General features: G+C 37.8%; 1 protein-coding gene across 1 annotated transcript in view; it reads left to right on the top strand.

Annotated features, from left to right (window-relative positions):
• LOC124361390 overlaps positions 1-16869 on the top strand; it is a 42464-nt gene that overhangs the window by 14691 nt on the left and 10904 nt on the right. The gene's annotated exons all lie outside the window — the stretch shown is intronic.

A 16869-nucleotide genomic window follows, 5' to 3' on the forward strand; every position in this document is an offset into this window, starting at 1 on the left:
CAATTGGTATAAATATTTGGTAAGTATTTTGCGTGTCAATATCATTATTACTAATGACGTCACTATGACATCATATTACTTTTTTTGTAAAAAGTAACATATAATCCACAAAAATAGGATTAAACTGCAACTGCAGACTCTTGGAGCCTCTACATTTTAGAGACAACTTAATTTTGCATGTCTTAATGTACCATGACAAGTGGACGAGACATACGTGCGTATGAAACAAGAGAGGCAGAGATATTTACCGAACCGTCAGCACAGGACTGTGATTTATGAAAACTTACCCTCACAGGCAGGAGTTCGTTTTGTCAAAAAGTGCAAGAATCAGTTAAAAATGTATCGATGGCCAAGACATTAAAAGCGCTTTTAAAATGCGTTTTAGTGTCCCAAGCATTTTATGGTGCTGACGAGTTTATGGCATACGACGGGTTACTGCACAATCGGTATGCTGACAACCGGTACTGGAAGTGGTATGAGTGAGAGAATTGTATCTCTAATTGAGGTTTTGATGTGGTGTGGATGTTTAAAATTTCAATTAGTACTTTGACAAGTGTTGTACATTTTGTGATGTTCTGGCAAACATTTTTAAAAAATATTTGATTTCATAAATGATGTTATTTAGCAATATTATTACTCTATAAGCCTGCATGTATATATCAAGTGTGAGTACTTTCTTAAAAGTGGTTATACTCTGTAGTTATAATGCTAAATGAAAAACTAAATTTGGGATTTCGGGTGCTATAGCTATAGATTGAATGTGTGTGGGAAACCGGAAATTCAATGGACCAGGAAAAACGGGGAATAGGCCGGGAATCTTCCTGAGAACCAAGAAAATTTCAAATACAACATATCCATCTCCAAGAATTATAAAGTAAAGCTCCTTGAATTAAGAACTGATTAATCTCCAAACATCGTATTTTATTCAACCATTTTATGGTTCGTGAAATTGTGAATGAAGATTGATATAGTACCAAATATAAAGCCACAAAAGATTAGTCAAGTCCAACTAAACTTCAATTGCAATATGAAAGACATTTTTTTTCAAACCAGTAACTGAAAAAGAAGTAGAAAAGATCGTTCTCTCTTTTGAAAGTAAGTACTCTGCCGGTGTAGATGAAATTCTAATAGTAGTATACTTTGGCCGTTGCTGGGACAGAGCACCTGAGACCGGTTCTGGGACAAACCGTGTGAGACCGAATCTGGGACAGAATTTTTAGAGAGCGACTAAGAGTGTGAGTACGGGTAGTCAGAACCGCGCCGCGCGAATCACCACGCATGTCATCGCTGTCCCGCCACCGCAATTTTTTAGAGAGCGACTAAGAGTGTGAGTACGGGTAGTCAGAACCGCGCCGCGCGAATCACCACGCATGTCATCGCTGTCCCGCCACCGACACCACGCGTTTTTATTTACCACAATTGTGAGTATGTATGTGTTTGTGATTTACTGATCAGATCTAAATAGACGATGTTGTTTACATGGTTGTTCTGGAGCAGTTGGTTGTTTTGGTCTACAAGTGTGATAGTGATCTGTTGAATCTTTCGTAAACCGCTCCGAAGAGGTATGTAGTGTTTTTCTTGAGGTGATTGAGATATTTTGTAGCCGTGTGGTACATTAGGGGAAAAGGAGTAGAGGATTGCTGTCTCCAAATGTTTGTGAGAGTGAACATCATGATTGACAAGACTGTTGTTGACAATATTGCAGTGTATCTCGATGACATCAACGGCTCTGAGATTCGGTGGATTCGATGCAATTACATTTTCATTTGAGTTGAAGTAAGACGATTCTTTTTGTAAGTTTGTTGCATCAGATTTTTCAAAACCTAAGAGACCACTAACGGTTTTATCCAAGTAGAATTTAATTGGAGAATTAATTGATATTTTGTCACCATCTTTAAAGATCTTGAAATCATCAGAATTTATACTAAGATTCAACGATTTTATGCAATCTCTGAAACTCTTTTCAAGTTTTTCAATGGTCCAGTAACCGCATTGAAGTATCAGTGGTTTCGGAATGAAATGTATTCCCAAGTCCCAAAAATAGACTTTTGCATGTTGCAACAAGTTGTATATGTTGTTCTCAGAGTAAAATCCAACAAGAGCCATATAATACTCTGTGTTTGGATCCAAGTGGATGGGGTGTTCTAGATGGAGAGTCAGTACAGACTCAGTTCCAGTTAGTTTGAGTAATGGCATGGTTGCAGTTTTTTATATACTTATAATTCTCTATACAAGTTTTAGATGAAGTTGCTACCATCATGGAAGTCTTCAAAACCTCTTTCCATATATTTTTTATTTCGTTGTTGAATTTTTTCTGCATGATGTATATCTTGCCTTCTAATTCACTCAATTGAACTTTGACAACCACATCATATGGCTCCACTGCTTTGCTCACTTGACCAATTCTCTGGTAGTTTTTCAGTAGGAAGCTGCCCCATATCTTTTCACCATTTACGGTACTAGTGGGGACAATCTCAATCGCATTTATTATTTTTTCCGATTTTACCAAATGCGTTCCAATAATTTCTTGACTTCGGATAAATCTTGTGAGACTTTTGATACATCACTTGCAAGCTCAATTATCTCGTCAGGAAAAGGGTCTGAATTGGGTTGAGTTGGTATTGATCCAATTTCAATTTCGTCTCCAAATCTGTTGAAAATAAAACCACGGTTTCCATGCATTTTTATTGTTTCTTATACTACGAAGAATATGTTCCCAGTCCTCACCAGCTGAATCTCGTCGTAGAACCTCCAGGCACAGATGTCCACAGATAGGAGGATCGTCAAACCCCTGAATACGCTCTGAGTTATAAACCAACCCTTTTGGCCCCAAATACCTGACTACTTCTATTGGAGGATTGACATCACCATATGAATCAAAATAGAATTTCTTTTCACCACGTTTCACATAACACGTCCAGTGAGTACCACCAGATGAAAGGTCACCAAGATTTACAATACCACGTTCGATATTTGTAGGTTTGTCTGGAAGTAACTGTCGCATGAAAACACCTCTAAACTCATTAATGTTTAATATACCTGCTAATTTTTCTATTTCACCAAGAGACAGCGGGAAGATCTCTTTTTTTTATTCACAGACAACAATGCATCAAGCTTCCGACCAATACGACGTTTCAACCCTCTACCCGTAGGGTCTTTTTCAATAATGGTGTCCAACTCCTCATCGACTAAACTCTTTAACCAAGGTATAAATTTTTCTCTCAGTAAAGGAGCCAACTTTCTTCTTATTAATGGAGAGATGAAGCGTTTACCTCCAGGAACTGACGAATCCACCATTTCCATAATTTCCTTCAAAAACCCTCCTTGTTTATTAGATACGAGTTGGTTGTAACTTAGAAGCAATTGTAAACCTTTTTTGTTCTTAACAGCTCTAGAAACGGCTTTGTGTTGCTCTCCAGAAAGAAGTATACGATCACTTCCGTGAGACAGCTGTTCATTAGATAATCTGATTACTGTAGGTTTCCGTCTTTTGTACGCTGTACGAAGCTTACGTTTTTGAGCTTCGGATAGCCGAACTGTATAATTATGCTGACTTTCCATTCTATACGCTTTCTTATATACAAAACACTGACATGAAAACAATAATTGCCGCCTACTAATGAAAAAAAAACATTTTTATTTTACTTTTTTTGTTGTTTTTTTTATTTGTTTTTACAGGAATTTGATTATGTTTCGAGTAATGTCATATGAGAAATGTGCCTCAGATACAACAACAACATATGCTGTGGTGCCGCTACTCCCCTGTGGAGATGCAATAGCTTTTACAAAATCTAATTCAATCTGAATGTCACTTCGAGATCTGTCTGTTGTTGGTTGATGTAGATGTGTGTCAATTACAACCAAAGGTGAGTTATCAATAAATTCTTTCAGGTTTACTAACACGTTATTGTCTCCGAAGTTTATTTTTCGGAACCCTAGGTACTGATCGTACATGATCCTGTATATACCATTAGTAATATCAAAATTCTGCAATTCCTGAGGGTACCTTTCTCCATTAATTTTCACAGACACATTTTTGATGTTGCAGCTGTCAAATCTACTGGGATCTTTTGCCTGGGTGTTTGTTCTGTTTGTCTGAAGTGCGATTATAACAAATCTAGGATTGTACACATTTCTGTAAACACTTGTAATATCGAAGCTGAATGATGAACCGAACACCCCTCTTTTGTCGATGCATTGCCATTGAAAGAAGTTGTAGACTAAAGCATCCTTGTCACTCAGATGTTTCAAACCATCAATTAACTGAATTTTGGAAGTGCTGGTATAATCGACTATGGGGACTCGTAACACAAACGACTCTATCACAATTTTCCCATCGCCAGGATCCGTTGCTGTGGACCCTGCCCCTTTCCAGTGAAACAACGCATCATTATCTTCATTCCTAGTAAATGTGATTTCAAAACCTCCCTTGTACATCGGGTAACGTAGGTGGTCAAAGAACCCTAATCCTAAATGCCCAAGTGTGCCGAGTGCTTCAAACTTCCCACCTCCTGTAAACGATGATGAGAAACCACTACTTGAGAGTGTTTGTTTTTCAGTGTTACTGTAACTAACAATCCCCTTTATAGTGCTGGTTATGCCGGGGAGTTCTACTGTGTCGATCAATGTATTGTGTTTCCTCAGCTCTATTCTTGAAAACAAGAAGGCCGCGAAGTTGTCTACCAGTTTGACGGTAGAGTTAGTTTGATAATCAGATCCATCAGATTTTTGCACATACTTTCCTTGAATGTGGTACATTATGCGTGAATCATAAAATGCGTCTCCATGATCCAGTTTGAATGTTGTATTGTTGTTGGGTGCATTGAAGTTAAGCTCTGAAACTGGCATTGCAGTTCTATACTCACTTCTTGCTATACCGCTCGAAAATTCAATATACAGTTTCTCCATCACTGGTTTTACCACTGATCACTGTTCTATTATATCCTCTCTTATATATAGGGTAAAAAATATTTGCTTTCATTGCTTTATATATCTGATGGGTAGATACATCCTGAAGTTCCTAACCCCATACCGAGTTTACGTTTCAACCACATTCCTCCTGTTGTTGCTAGACCGACCATACGCTCATTCAAGTCAGCATCATCTGAGGTAACCCTCTCCCAAGCTTTCTTTTGTAATATTTTGTCCGCCTCCCACCTGTCTTCTGTGTTTTTATGATCCCTATACCATATATCATGCTTCTTACAAGCTTCATCGAGGGGATTAATTCCCTTATCTCCCCTAACAAGTCTCTTGTCAAGCTGGGTGCCGGGCCCACAGTAGTTGTACGTATCAAGATTCCAGTTCTTGGGCGCATGTAACTCGAATGGTAACTTGTTAATGATGTCGTTCAAAAGCCCTTTACCTTCTATAACATGTTCAGGCAAAACAGACAAACATCTGACTAGGTACTTCAACCCTTTAGGTGTAGCAATTAGGTCTTCCATTTCATCGTGAAGGAAATCAACTACAGACAGTTTTTCATTATGAAAGTTGTTGTTTCCAGCTTCTTCCTGAGCTTGAATGTAGTGTAACCTGTCAATGAGGTCTTTGAAGTTCTTTATGTACTTATATTCGACCGGACTTTCATTGTAAACCTTTAACCCTGAACCAATTGTTGCCACTTTTCCATTCACCAACTCATCCCAAATAGGTTTTATCATATGTTTCCACTTTAGTCCTTGACTTGATTTGGGACGATTACTTTTGGGATTGTTTCTTTGGAAAAGCGAGTTTGTCCTCACCAATATGTCCTTGTAAGAGTTCCAGTCTTCATCGGTGTACAGATCCTTCTCTACTATATTGTTTTTCGTCAACAATCTCCAAAGACCCTCAGTCCCTTTGTATTTCTTTTGAGAGCTGACTAATATAATGTCATCATAATCAAATGTAATCGGTTCGGAACCGATCATCGGCTGCTCTAGATTTTCATCGTACCAAATACCAAACTGTTTGTTGTTGGATTTTGGAAGGTATCGGGCTCCTAGAGAACCAAGTGTTACTACTTTAGAATCCATCAACTGTTTCATCGATTGCTCTTGAGGTTGTACTTCTGGCTCATCATCGTAATCTACATCCTCAAACGTTCGACGATCTGATGCTTGAGGTTGAAATCTTACCAACTGTTTCATACGGTTTTGACTACGTATATTTTGTGTTTCCAATTCTCTATGTTGTTGTTCCCTAATGGCTCTGGTGATTGGTTCGTACTTTTTCTCATTTTCACGAACATCTTCTAACTCTTTAAAATGAGTCTGAGCAAACTCACTTTGTAATTTCCGGTTTAACTCATCCAACTTTCGAGCTTTAGAAACAGTGAGCGGTCGATCATGTGTTATTGATATGTTACGATTGGTAGACGTCTCATTAGCATTTGATGATATAGTATTTTTGTTTGAGAAGTTTTTTAATTCATCCTGTTCAGCACGTTTGAACTTTGCAGCCAAGACAGTCTGAATTTTTTCAAGTCGCCTTGCTTCTTTTGCATCTAGTTTATTCGCCATGTTGTATACTTATAGTAATAGATACAGCGTTATTCTTCAAATCTTTCAAGTCACGTTTACACTAGAACGTCAAATTACGTTTATGAACGTCAAATTACGTTTATACTTAAACGTCAAATTACGTTTATGAACGTTAAATTACGTTTATACTTAAACGTCAAATTACGTTTATGAACGTTAAATTACGTTTATACTTAAACGTCAAATTATGTTTATGAACGTTAAATTACGTTTATACTTAAACGTCAAATTACGTTTATGAACGTTAAATTACGTTTATACTTAAACGTCAAATTACGTTTATGAACGTTAAATTACGTTTATACTTAAACGTCAAATTACGTTTATGAACGTTAAATTACGTTTATACTTAAACGTCAAATTACGTTTATGAACGTTAAATAACGTTTATGAACGTTAAATTACGTTTATACTTAAACGTTAAATTACGTTTATACTTAAACGTTAAATTACGTTTATACTTAAACGTCAAATTACGTTTATGAACGTTAAATTACGTTTATACTTAAACGTCAAATTACGTTTATACTTGAACGTCAAATTACGTTTATACTTAAACATCAAATTACGTTTATACTGGTACGTTGTACAGCGAAGTATTATTCAACACTTAGTTTCCTTTTTAAATTGCACATGTATTTCCTTTTTTTGTGGTTTAGCTGTTGTATTAATAGATATGAACCCATGAGGTGTTTTCCAGCACTCAAAACAGAGAGCCTCAAATTGGTTGAAAGTCATGTCAGAACCTACAAAGTCCTGGAACACTCTCTTTGTATAGTACTTGTTCATTGTAAACAGACACAACAGATTAACATTGTTTCGTATGACCTGCATATCAACTCGACCATAGCTCTGACTCAGGTAGACACAAGAAATCCCTTTATGACGTCCTCTAATGAAATAGTCTTTGATTTTAGTTTGCTCTTCTAGGAGGCAGTCATCAAACACCACAAGTGAGTTTGGTTTGCAGTCATCGATAGAAATGAGATCTTCACAGGACGAATAGAAAAACGCTATTTGTCTTCTAAGGTTTTTTTCTAATCTACTGTATTGTTCACCGCAGATCTACATATGCAGGTTGTTCTATTGAACGACTGAACACGTATAGATTCTTGAACGGAACTCCATCTTTGTTGTAAATGAAATTCAATAACAAGTTCGTTTTACCACTCCCAGACGGTCCTACAATAAGACACCGTAACGGTCTAGGTAAAAATTGGTCTTCGAATTTATCTTTGCAATACACTTGAATTTCCATAGTATGTTCTCTTACATACATTTACAATTTAACAGTTTTCGCATATTCTATAATGACCCCATGCTAGGGTTCGGATATTGTCTTCGAGTACGAAACGCTTGTCGTCCTTTGATGAAAGTACCACTTTATGGTGTTCTACGCTGTAGAGATTGTGCGCTTGACTCCGAATTGTATTCATCGTTTTGTAGTGCTCGATGTTACTAAACAAACAGTCTTTATAGTTGCTAAAGGTAATTTCATTTTCAACTACAGCTTTTTTCACACCCTTAGACCTCTTTATGAAATGGTTGTCTTCTATATTGCTCGCATACATCTTGGATCGTAGTCCTACAAACTCTCGCATGATTCGACCATTAAGTTCATCTTTCATTTTACCCAGAACTTTTTTGTTTACGTGGGGAAGCCCATATTGGTTGGGGTTGGGGTAGTCACTTGTATCAAATAATCCAATTAAATGTTTCATGTCTTCGTAGAAGTTTTTAGTTTTGATGTCATATATCAGGGAATCGGTATCGGTGTACACCATTTTTATATTAGACCCATACTTCTCTTTCATTACATTGTAGTGGAAATCATACATCAGTGTCTTTGATATGTCTAGAATAGGCCTACTCATACCTACGTAAATAGGTTTATTTAACAAAAGTTTTTTCTTACTAAAATGTACAGCAACTAGGTTTTCTGTGAAGATGGTTCGACTCTTAAAGTTCGGTTTGCTAACCCATCTTTCCACTAATTTGGACTTAGTACCCAAACGAATGTCCACACGATTTCTCATATTTTCCATAGTTTTTCCAAAAACTGAGTTGTTCATAAGTTTGAAAAAGTCTTTCTCAAAATCATTTTTCGCCTTTGTACGCTCCATGGTATTCAGATTAATGTACGGCTGCAACCAATTGCTTTGACTGAAACTAAGAACTCTATGAACATGTTTTAGTTTCATACCCAGACTCAAATAAAGCTTTAAATTTTTGTAGTGTACGACATACTTTTCTTTGCTGTAGAGAGTTGTCAGAAGCTTTGCCATTTTCGATCCTGGTGGGACTCTACGTTCTGGAGCGAGAGGTAGATCAGAGTGTACGTCGTGTAGTTCTTCAGGATATTCCAAATCAACTTCTAATATGTAGCCTGTGGGTGAATCGTCACTAACTTTCATTACATCGATGTCTGTACTGCTCCACTGAAAGTTTGCATATGGTAGTTTTACAGACATTGCCCATCCATACAGGTTGTTTGCATCCAAGTACATGAGGTAGTTGTTTGGTTTCGATTTGTCGTAGTCTTTCATGTAGGGATTGTTTGCCTTCGCATATCGATGAGAACACTGTGAAATACCACCACGAATACCCTTTTCAACCATGAGTACCATATCGATGTCAGTCAATAGGGACAGTTCGACTTTTGTAATTTTTAGCATTGCGTTCCAAGCCAACCCAGGTGCTGTGAAATACCATGCAGGATCTAATTTGTATGTATTGAGACATACATCCCTGAAGTTCTCCATAACATCTGCAAGCAGCAAGACATCGGTTTCGTTATATAGCATGGTATATTCTTTCATGTTCTGAATGTTAAAGGCGGTCCATACATCGCACGCATGTTTGTAATCTTCATTTGTTATGTGTTGTTTATTCAGTCTATTGTAAAATTCTTCTTGACTAGGTAGTGATGTTTCACTATATTTTTCTATACTGTCCATGTAGTCGTAAGGGTACACTCCTTTTCGTAGCAATAAATTGAGGTCCTTACCATTGTAATATGTTGAGATGTGTTTGAATTGAGATCTAGTCAGATTCTTTGCCAACCTATCGAGACTTTGTGACATGAACTTGAATGAATCGATGAATCGTAGTTCAATTCCACCTTCCACACTGACCGTAAAGGAAATTTACCGCTCCTCGTTGTTGGGTATCAATGATATGCGATTTTGGAACTTACCAAACTCTTTAATGAAAAGGTGAGTGTCGTAACCTGCTAAATTATGAATGAAAACAGGAATGAACCTAGGTTTTTTGAAATTGATGTTACACTTGTTGTGAGCTGCTCCTCTAAACAAACCCGTCAAATGGTTATGGTCTCTAACACGATCATCACCAAGGTAATTTCCACAGATATGACATGTAGTAGTAGATTCAAACATTTCCTGTTGCTCTTTTGTCATCAACTGCATGGGGACTATTGCTTCACTCTTGTAAAGTTCATTAATCCTTATCGACTCCTCAATCAATGATTTTACAAATACATGTGCAGCATCGTCTCCAAAGTATTTAATCGGTGGTTTGGAAAAGCCGTCCTCTGACACCCCATACATAAAGAAAGAAATGGCATTATGTTTCTGATATTTGATAGTGAACGACTGATGATTACCATTACAATCCACTTTACACGGTTGACATGTTGAAATAGGTGCTAGACAGCATTCAAAGTCTGCGTAATACACAAAGGGCACTCTCATTGAGCAATTGAAATCTTTAAATCTAATTACAGTTCCTGGCTCTGGTAGTTCCAATTTCACAGCATCGTGTGTGTTACAGTCTTCTCTATGCTTGATGAGTAAATCCTCTCTCGTAAAGTGTTGCAAACACCTATTGCATATCCACATCTTATGTCCATTTCGTGAGATCTGTGAACTAACCAAACGGGACATATCTTTGATCCAGCAGTAGTGAGTGTTTGTTTTTTCTCTGATAAACAGTAGATTAACATGTTTTTCCATCTCGTTATCGGTTATTCTCAGCGGGAATATATCGAACTTGTCATCATAAGCATAGACATTAACAGAAATTCCACTACGTCTTTCAAACTTTGCTATATCATCAAGTTTCATGGGGCATTCGCAAGTTGCTAGTGCATGAAGCAGCTCTCGTTTGAAAGGTTCGTAATTGCTGATTCTTTCTGGATGAACCTTAACCGGGTGTAAAGCTGCCAAAATAGACCACATAAAACATTTCTGATCTTCGTTTTTTACATTAATAACAGCCTTTTTGGATTGAATCTGTTTTGGTAGAACCACATAGCTGGATCCGTGAAAAGGAACGTATCGGTTGACTCTGATCTCCAAGTCTTTCACACTTTTTAGTGACCATTGAGAACCGTTTGCCTCAAACTCCTCCATCTCAACCAACATCTTAAGTTTTGCTGAGTTATAATAGTCAGACAGAGACGTTGTCGAGTAAAGAATTTCATTTTTCGTTTTAAAGTTCATGACTTGAGTCACCTCCACATCGTTTATTATTTTCTTGAATTCAGCATGATAAACCATGTTTACCTTAAGATTTTTTTCTTTTACAGCTTCCTGAAGTTTTTCAACAACGAGTGGTTTGCATATCTCAAGAAACATTTTTGGATCTTTGATCCCACGTTTGTTCATAATCACATACGTTTTCAATCTTCCCGTGAATGCCGACTGGACTTCTGATATTTCATCAAGTATTGTCTGTGACTCCTCTGGAGTACGTACCGGAACCAGATGAGGTGTTGAAGGCGATTCTGTTTCAGACAGAAGCTGTCTCTCTTCCATGGTAGGGCTAATCGAATTCTCACTATTAATTGTACTAGTCGGTGTCTCACTAATAATCTTTTTCACACCTGTAGGAATCTTTTGTGGTCTAGTCGGTTTTCGGATCATCGCTTCAAGAGCTATATCGTTTGTATTGACCTTCGGTACTTGTTTGATTTCCCTTGGTCGTTTTGGGTATTTCTTTACCAACATGTTGATGTCTGGAGTGGGTGCCGGCAGTCTTGGTGTCAGTCTCGTAATGGGTAATATTTCACTCCTGTATCGAGGACCTTCATGAAGTGCTGACAAACGGATATGGCGTTTCGATTGTTTGTGACGGTTCCAGTTGGATGACTCTATTGGTGTTTCACAAATCCAACACATTTTACTTTTAGGAGCTGGTTTGATTTCCATCTTTTTCAGACGTTCGTTATATGTCATACCATGCTGGTTGCTGGCACATTTCTTAGATTTTTGGTGCCGAGCCATGTTGGAAACCGTTATTTCCTTACTACATTTTGGACATGGTTTCTTCTGGGGTTTTATTTGAGCACGTACATCGGTCGGACTAAGCACGTTGTATGTTGGACTCTCCGGGATATGTAGTGGTGAATGGTATACAGGACTATATGGTATATGCAGTGAATAGTCTGACGTATCCGGAACTTCAAATGGTGGTGGACCAAGTATTGATATAATTTTCGATGAATCGGGGTGTATCCTTTTTACTGGTCGTTCAAACTTTGGAGCGTCAGCTGTAGATGGACCAATTATAGCTCTAATTTTGGAATAGAAATCTGGAGTGTCTAACATAGACAAATCAAAATCAGCAATCGCGTCTTGTTCTTCAGGTCTGAGATTTGAATAGGACTCTGGCAACATAGACATATCAAAATCAGCAATCGCGTCTTGTTCTTCAGGTCTGAGATTTGAATAGGACTCTGGCAACATAGACATATCAAAATCAGCAATCACGTTCTGGAATTGATTGTCACTCACAGCATCAGCGTAGTTTTCCAACATAGACATATCAAAATCCGGAGTTTGTCTGTCTAACTTGGACATGCATTTCTTTGTTTTTTTATGGCGGGACATCGAAGGAGGTTTTTCATTGAATCCGTTGGAAGAAGCATAAGCTGGTGGATTTGACGCTGACATACACTTCTTTGTTTTTTGGTGGCGGGATAGGTTAGATGCAGTAACCTCAGCTCCACAATTCGGACATTTCTTCATTGATGATCTTCGAAGACCATCCGTAGCATTGAGAAATGCTGTTTGCTTGCTAGCAGGAGAAGACGCCATTATTATAGAGCTGGCTACTCTCTTACTGTATGGGCGATTGACGATGGAAAAGGATGAGGTATGGATGCACTTCTTTGTTTCTTGGTGGCGGGATAGGTTAGATGCAGTAACCTCTTCTCCACAATTCGGACATTTCTTGACTGATGATCTTCGAAGACCATCCGTAGCATTGAGAAATGCTGTTTGCTTGCTAGCAGGAGAAAACGCCATTATTATAGAGCTGGCTACTCTCTTACTGTATGGGCGATTGACGATGGAAAAGGATGAGGTATGGATGGATGAGAATAGGAAGAGGAGTAGGAAGAGGGTGGGTGTGTGGGATGAGTGGAAGGAAGGATGAGAGCATTATTAATACATTTGACTCTGAACTAGAACATAGTTTTTTGTAACTCTTTTTCATAAAACGATCCTATTATTTCCTCACCAGACTGGTCTGCGATTTTGTAGGTAACGGGGCAAGTTTTGTTGACAGCCACAATCCGAAAAATTTCTCTTGTCCAATTTCTGCGGTATTTATTTCCAAATACATCTTTCTTTATAGTAATTCTTACGCGGTCTCCAACCGAAAGTCTGGGTCTGAATACTAGACATCGTCCAGTGTTTGCGTACATGTTTCTTAAAGTTTGTTCATTGCTTGAATTCACTTCTGATGGGCTCATCTTTATAGTGCTATGAAATTTACTGTTATATTGACGTAGAAGCTTCTGTAAATGTGACACCCATCTAAAAGAGTTTTGAATTTCAAAGTGCACTTTCATTTTTTCATTGAGAGTTCTATGGAAACGCTCTATAATGGCACTTTTTTCCTCATTTTCAGTATGGTATAACTTTATTTGATTTTTGTGTAAAAACTCTCTAAATTCCTTATTAACAAATTCTCGTCCTTTATCCGTGTGAAGAAGGTTCGGGGGTTTGTGACCAACCAATTTCGCTCTTCTTAATATTTTACTAAACGATTTAGTAACCTCTTGTGAGCTTTTAGTTTTTAATGGTTCTGACCACGCATATTTTGAAAACGTATCAATTACATTAAGTATGTATCTGAATCCATCATTTTCCTTTGAAAACCTAATCATTACAACAAGGTCTGCAGCCCACAAATCATCAATACCCAAAGTTACAATTTTTTCTCTTAGGGAATCGCTTAACCACAGGTTTATGAACCTCTAATGCTCGAAGCAGGATTTCTTTCCGACTTTTCTGCTTCATTAATTCCTGATACTAACTACAATTCACTTACAGTATACCAAACTAGTAATTTATAAGGTGCGATGTCTCGCGCGGCGCGGCGGTGACTGGACAGTGACGAGGCGCGTAACGATTGTTTGTATACTTATAGAAACAAGACGCGGTGTCTCACACGGCGCGGTGGTGGTGACGGTTCAGCAGTCTCGCGGCGCGGTGATGACGAGGCGCGTGCCGATTGCTTGGCGGTGACGGTTCAGCAGTCGCGCGGTGCGGTGCTGACGAGGCGCGTGCCGATTGCTTGTACACTTACAGTAACAACGCGTGGTGTCGGTGGCGGGACAGCGATGACATGCGTGGTGATTCGCGCGGCGCGGTTCTGACTACCCGTACTCACACTCTTAGTCGCTCTCTAAAAAATTGCGGTGGCGGGACAGCGATGACATGCGTGGTGATTCGCGCGGCGCGGTTCTGACTACCCGTACTCACACTCTTAGTCGCTCTCGAAAAAATTCTGTCCCAGATTCGGTCTCACACGGTTTGTCCCAGAACCGGTCTCGGGTGCTCTGTCCCAGCAACGGCCAAAGTATACTACTTCTAATCACAGTAATTAAAGGTTCTGTAAAATTCATCAAGAAACCTTGAACACATTTGATTAGTTCTTCTCTTATTTCTGGATATTTTCACTCAAAGCTAAAAATATCAAAAGTCATCCCAATCTTTAAAAAAGATGATACAAAAGAAGCTTCTTGTTATTTACCAGTGTCGATTCTACCCTCCTTCTCAAAAATCTTTGAACGTATCGTTTATAATCAATTACTTACATTTTTAGAATCAAATAAGTTATTAGATCAAGAACAGCTTGGGTTTTTACCAGGCAAATAAACTGTTATAGCAAGTATAGAATTTATTAAAAATATTATAAATTCAGTTTATGCCAGAAAAAAAGTTATAGGTATTTTCCTTGATTTATCACGTGCCTTTGACAGTGTATCCCATGCGCTGTCGTTAAACAAACTCAAGAATTTAGGAATAGTCAAAAAAGAACTAAATTGGTTTACTTAACTATCTTAACAATGGGCAAAAATACGTGGAAAACAGTTTACAGAAAATGTCAAGTCCATCAGATTAGGTTAGGTTAGGTCAGTCGTATCAGATTGCATTAAAGTATCCCAAATATTGTGTGATGTACAAGGATCACCCCTTCTGAAGTATTGTAATCAACACAGTATGAAGATGTAACACTTATACATCAGACTCAACAAAGTCAGTCATACCAGTTTCCATTAAACTGTCTCAAATATTATTTGATCTACAAGGACCACCCCTTCTGAAGTATTACAATTAACACAGTATGGAGATGTAACACTTATACATCAGACTCAACAAAGTCAGTCATACCAGTTTCCATTAAACTGTCTCAAATATTATTTGATCTACAAGGACCACCCCTTCTGAAGTATTACAATTAACACAGTATGGAGATGTAACACTTATACATCAGACTCAACAAAGTCAGTCATACCAGTTTCCATTAAACTGTCTCAAATATTATTTGATCTACAAGGACCACCCCTTCTGAAGTATTACAATTAACACAGTATGGAGATGTAACACTTATACATCAGACTCAACAAAGTCAGTCATACCAGTTTCCATTAAACTGTCTCAAATATTATTTGATCTACAAGGATCACCCCTTCTGAAGTATTGTAATCAACACAGTATGAAGATGTAACACTTCTACCTCAGACTCAACAAAGTCAGTCATACCAGTTTCCATTAAACTGTCTCAAATATTATTTGCTCTACAAGGATCACCCCTTCTGAAGTATTACAATTAACACAGTATGGAGATGTAACACTTATACATCAGACTCAACAAAGTCAGTCATACCAGTTTCCATTAAACTGTCTCAAATATTATTTGATCTACAAGGACCACCCCTTCTGAAGTATTACAATTAACACAGTATGGAGATGTAACACTTATACATCAGACTCAACAAAGTCAGTCATACCAGTTTCCATTAAACTGTCTCAAATATTATTTGATCTACAAGGACCACCCCTTCTGAAGTATTACAATTAACACAGTATGGAGATGTAACACTTATACATCAGACTCAACAAAGTCAGTCATACCAGTTTCCATTAAACTGTCTCAAATATTATTTGATCTACAAGGACCACCCCTTCTGAAGTATTATAATCAACACAGTATGGAGATGTAACACTTATACATCAGACTCAACAAAGTCAGTCATACCAGTTTCCATTAAACTGTCTCAAATATTATTTGATCTACAAGGACCACCCCTTCTGAAGTATTATAATCAACACAGTATGGAGATGTAACACTTATACATCAGACTCAACAAAGTCAGTCATACCAGTTTCCATTAAACTGTCTCAAATATTATTTGATCTACAAGGACCACCCCTTCTGAAGTATTACAATTAACACAGTATGGAGATGTAACACTTATACATCAGACTCAACAAAGTCAGTCATACCAGTTTCCATTAAACTGTCTCAAATATTATTTGATCTACAAGGACCACCCCTTCTGAAGTATTATAATCAACACAGTATGGAGATGTAACACTTATACATCAGACTCAACAAAGTCAGTCATACCAGTTTCCATTAAACTGTCTCAAATATTATTTGATCTACAAGGATCACCCCTTCTGAAGTATTGTAATCAACACAGTATGAAGATGTAACACTTCTACCTCAGACTCAACAAAGTCAGTCATACCAGTTTCCATTCTCAAATATTTTTTGTTCTCCAAGGACCACCCCTTCTGAAGTATTGTAATCAACACTGTATGAAGATGTAACACGTCTACCTCTGACTCAACAAAGTCAGTCATACCAGTTTCCATTCTCAAATATTTTTTGATCTCCAAGGACCACCCCTTCTGAAGTATTGTAATCAACACTGTATGAAGATGTAACACTTATACATCAGACTCAACAAAGTCAGTCATACCAGTTTCCATTAAACTGTCTCAAATATTATTTGATCTACAAGGACCACCCCTTCTGAAGTATTACAATTAACACAGTATGGAGATGTAACACTTATACATCA

Source organism: Homalodisca vitripennis, chromosome 4 (assembly GCF_021130785.1).
Source record: "Homalodisca vitripennis isolate AUS2020 chromosome 4, UT_GWSS_2.1, whole genome shotgun sequence".
NCBI lineage: Eukaryota > Metazoa > Arthropoda > Insecta > Hemiptera > Cicadellidae > Homalodisca > Homalodisca vitripennis.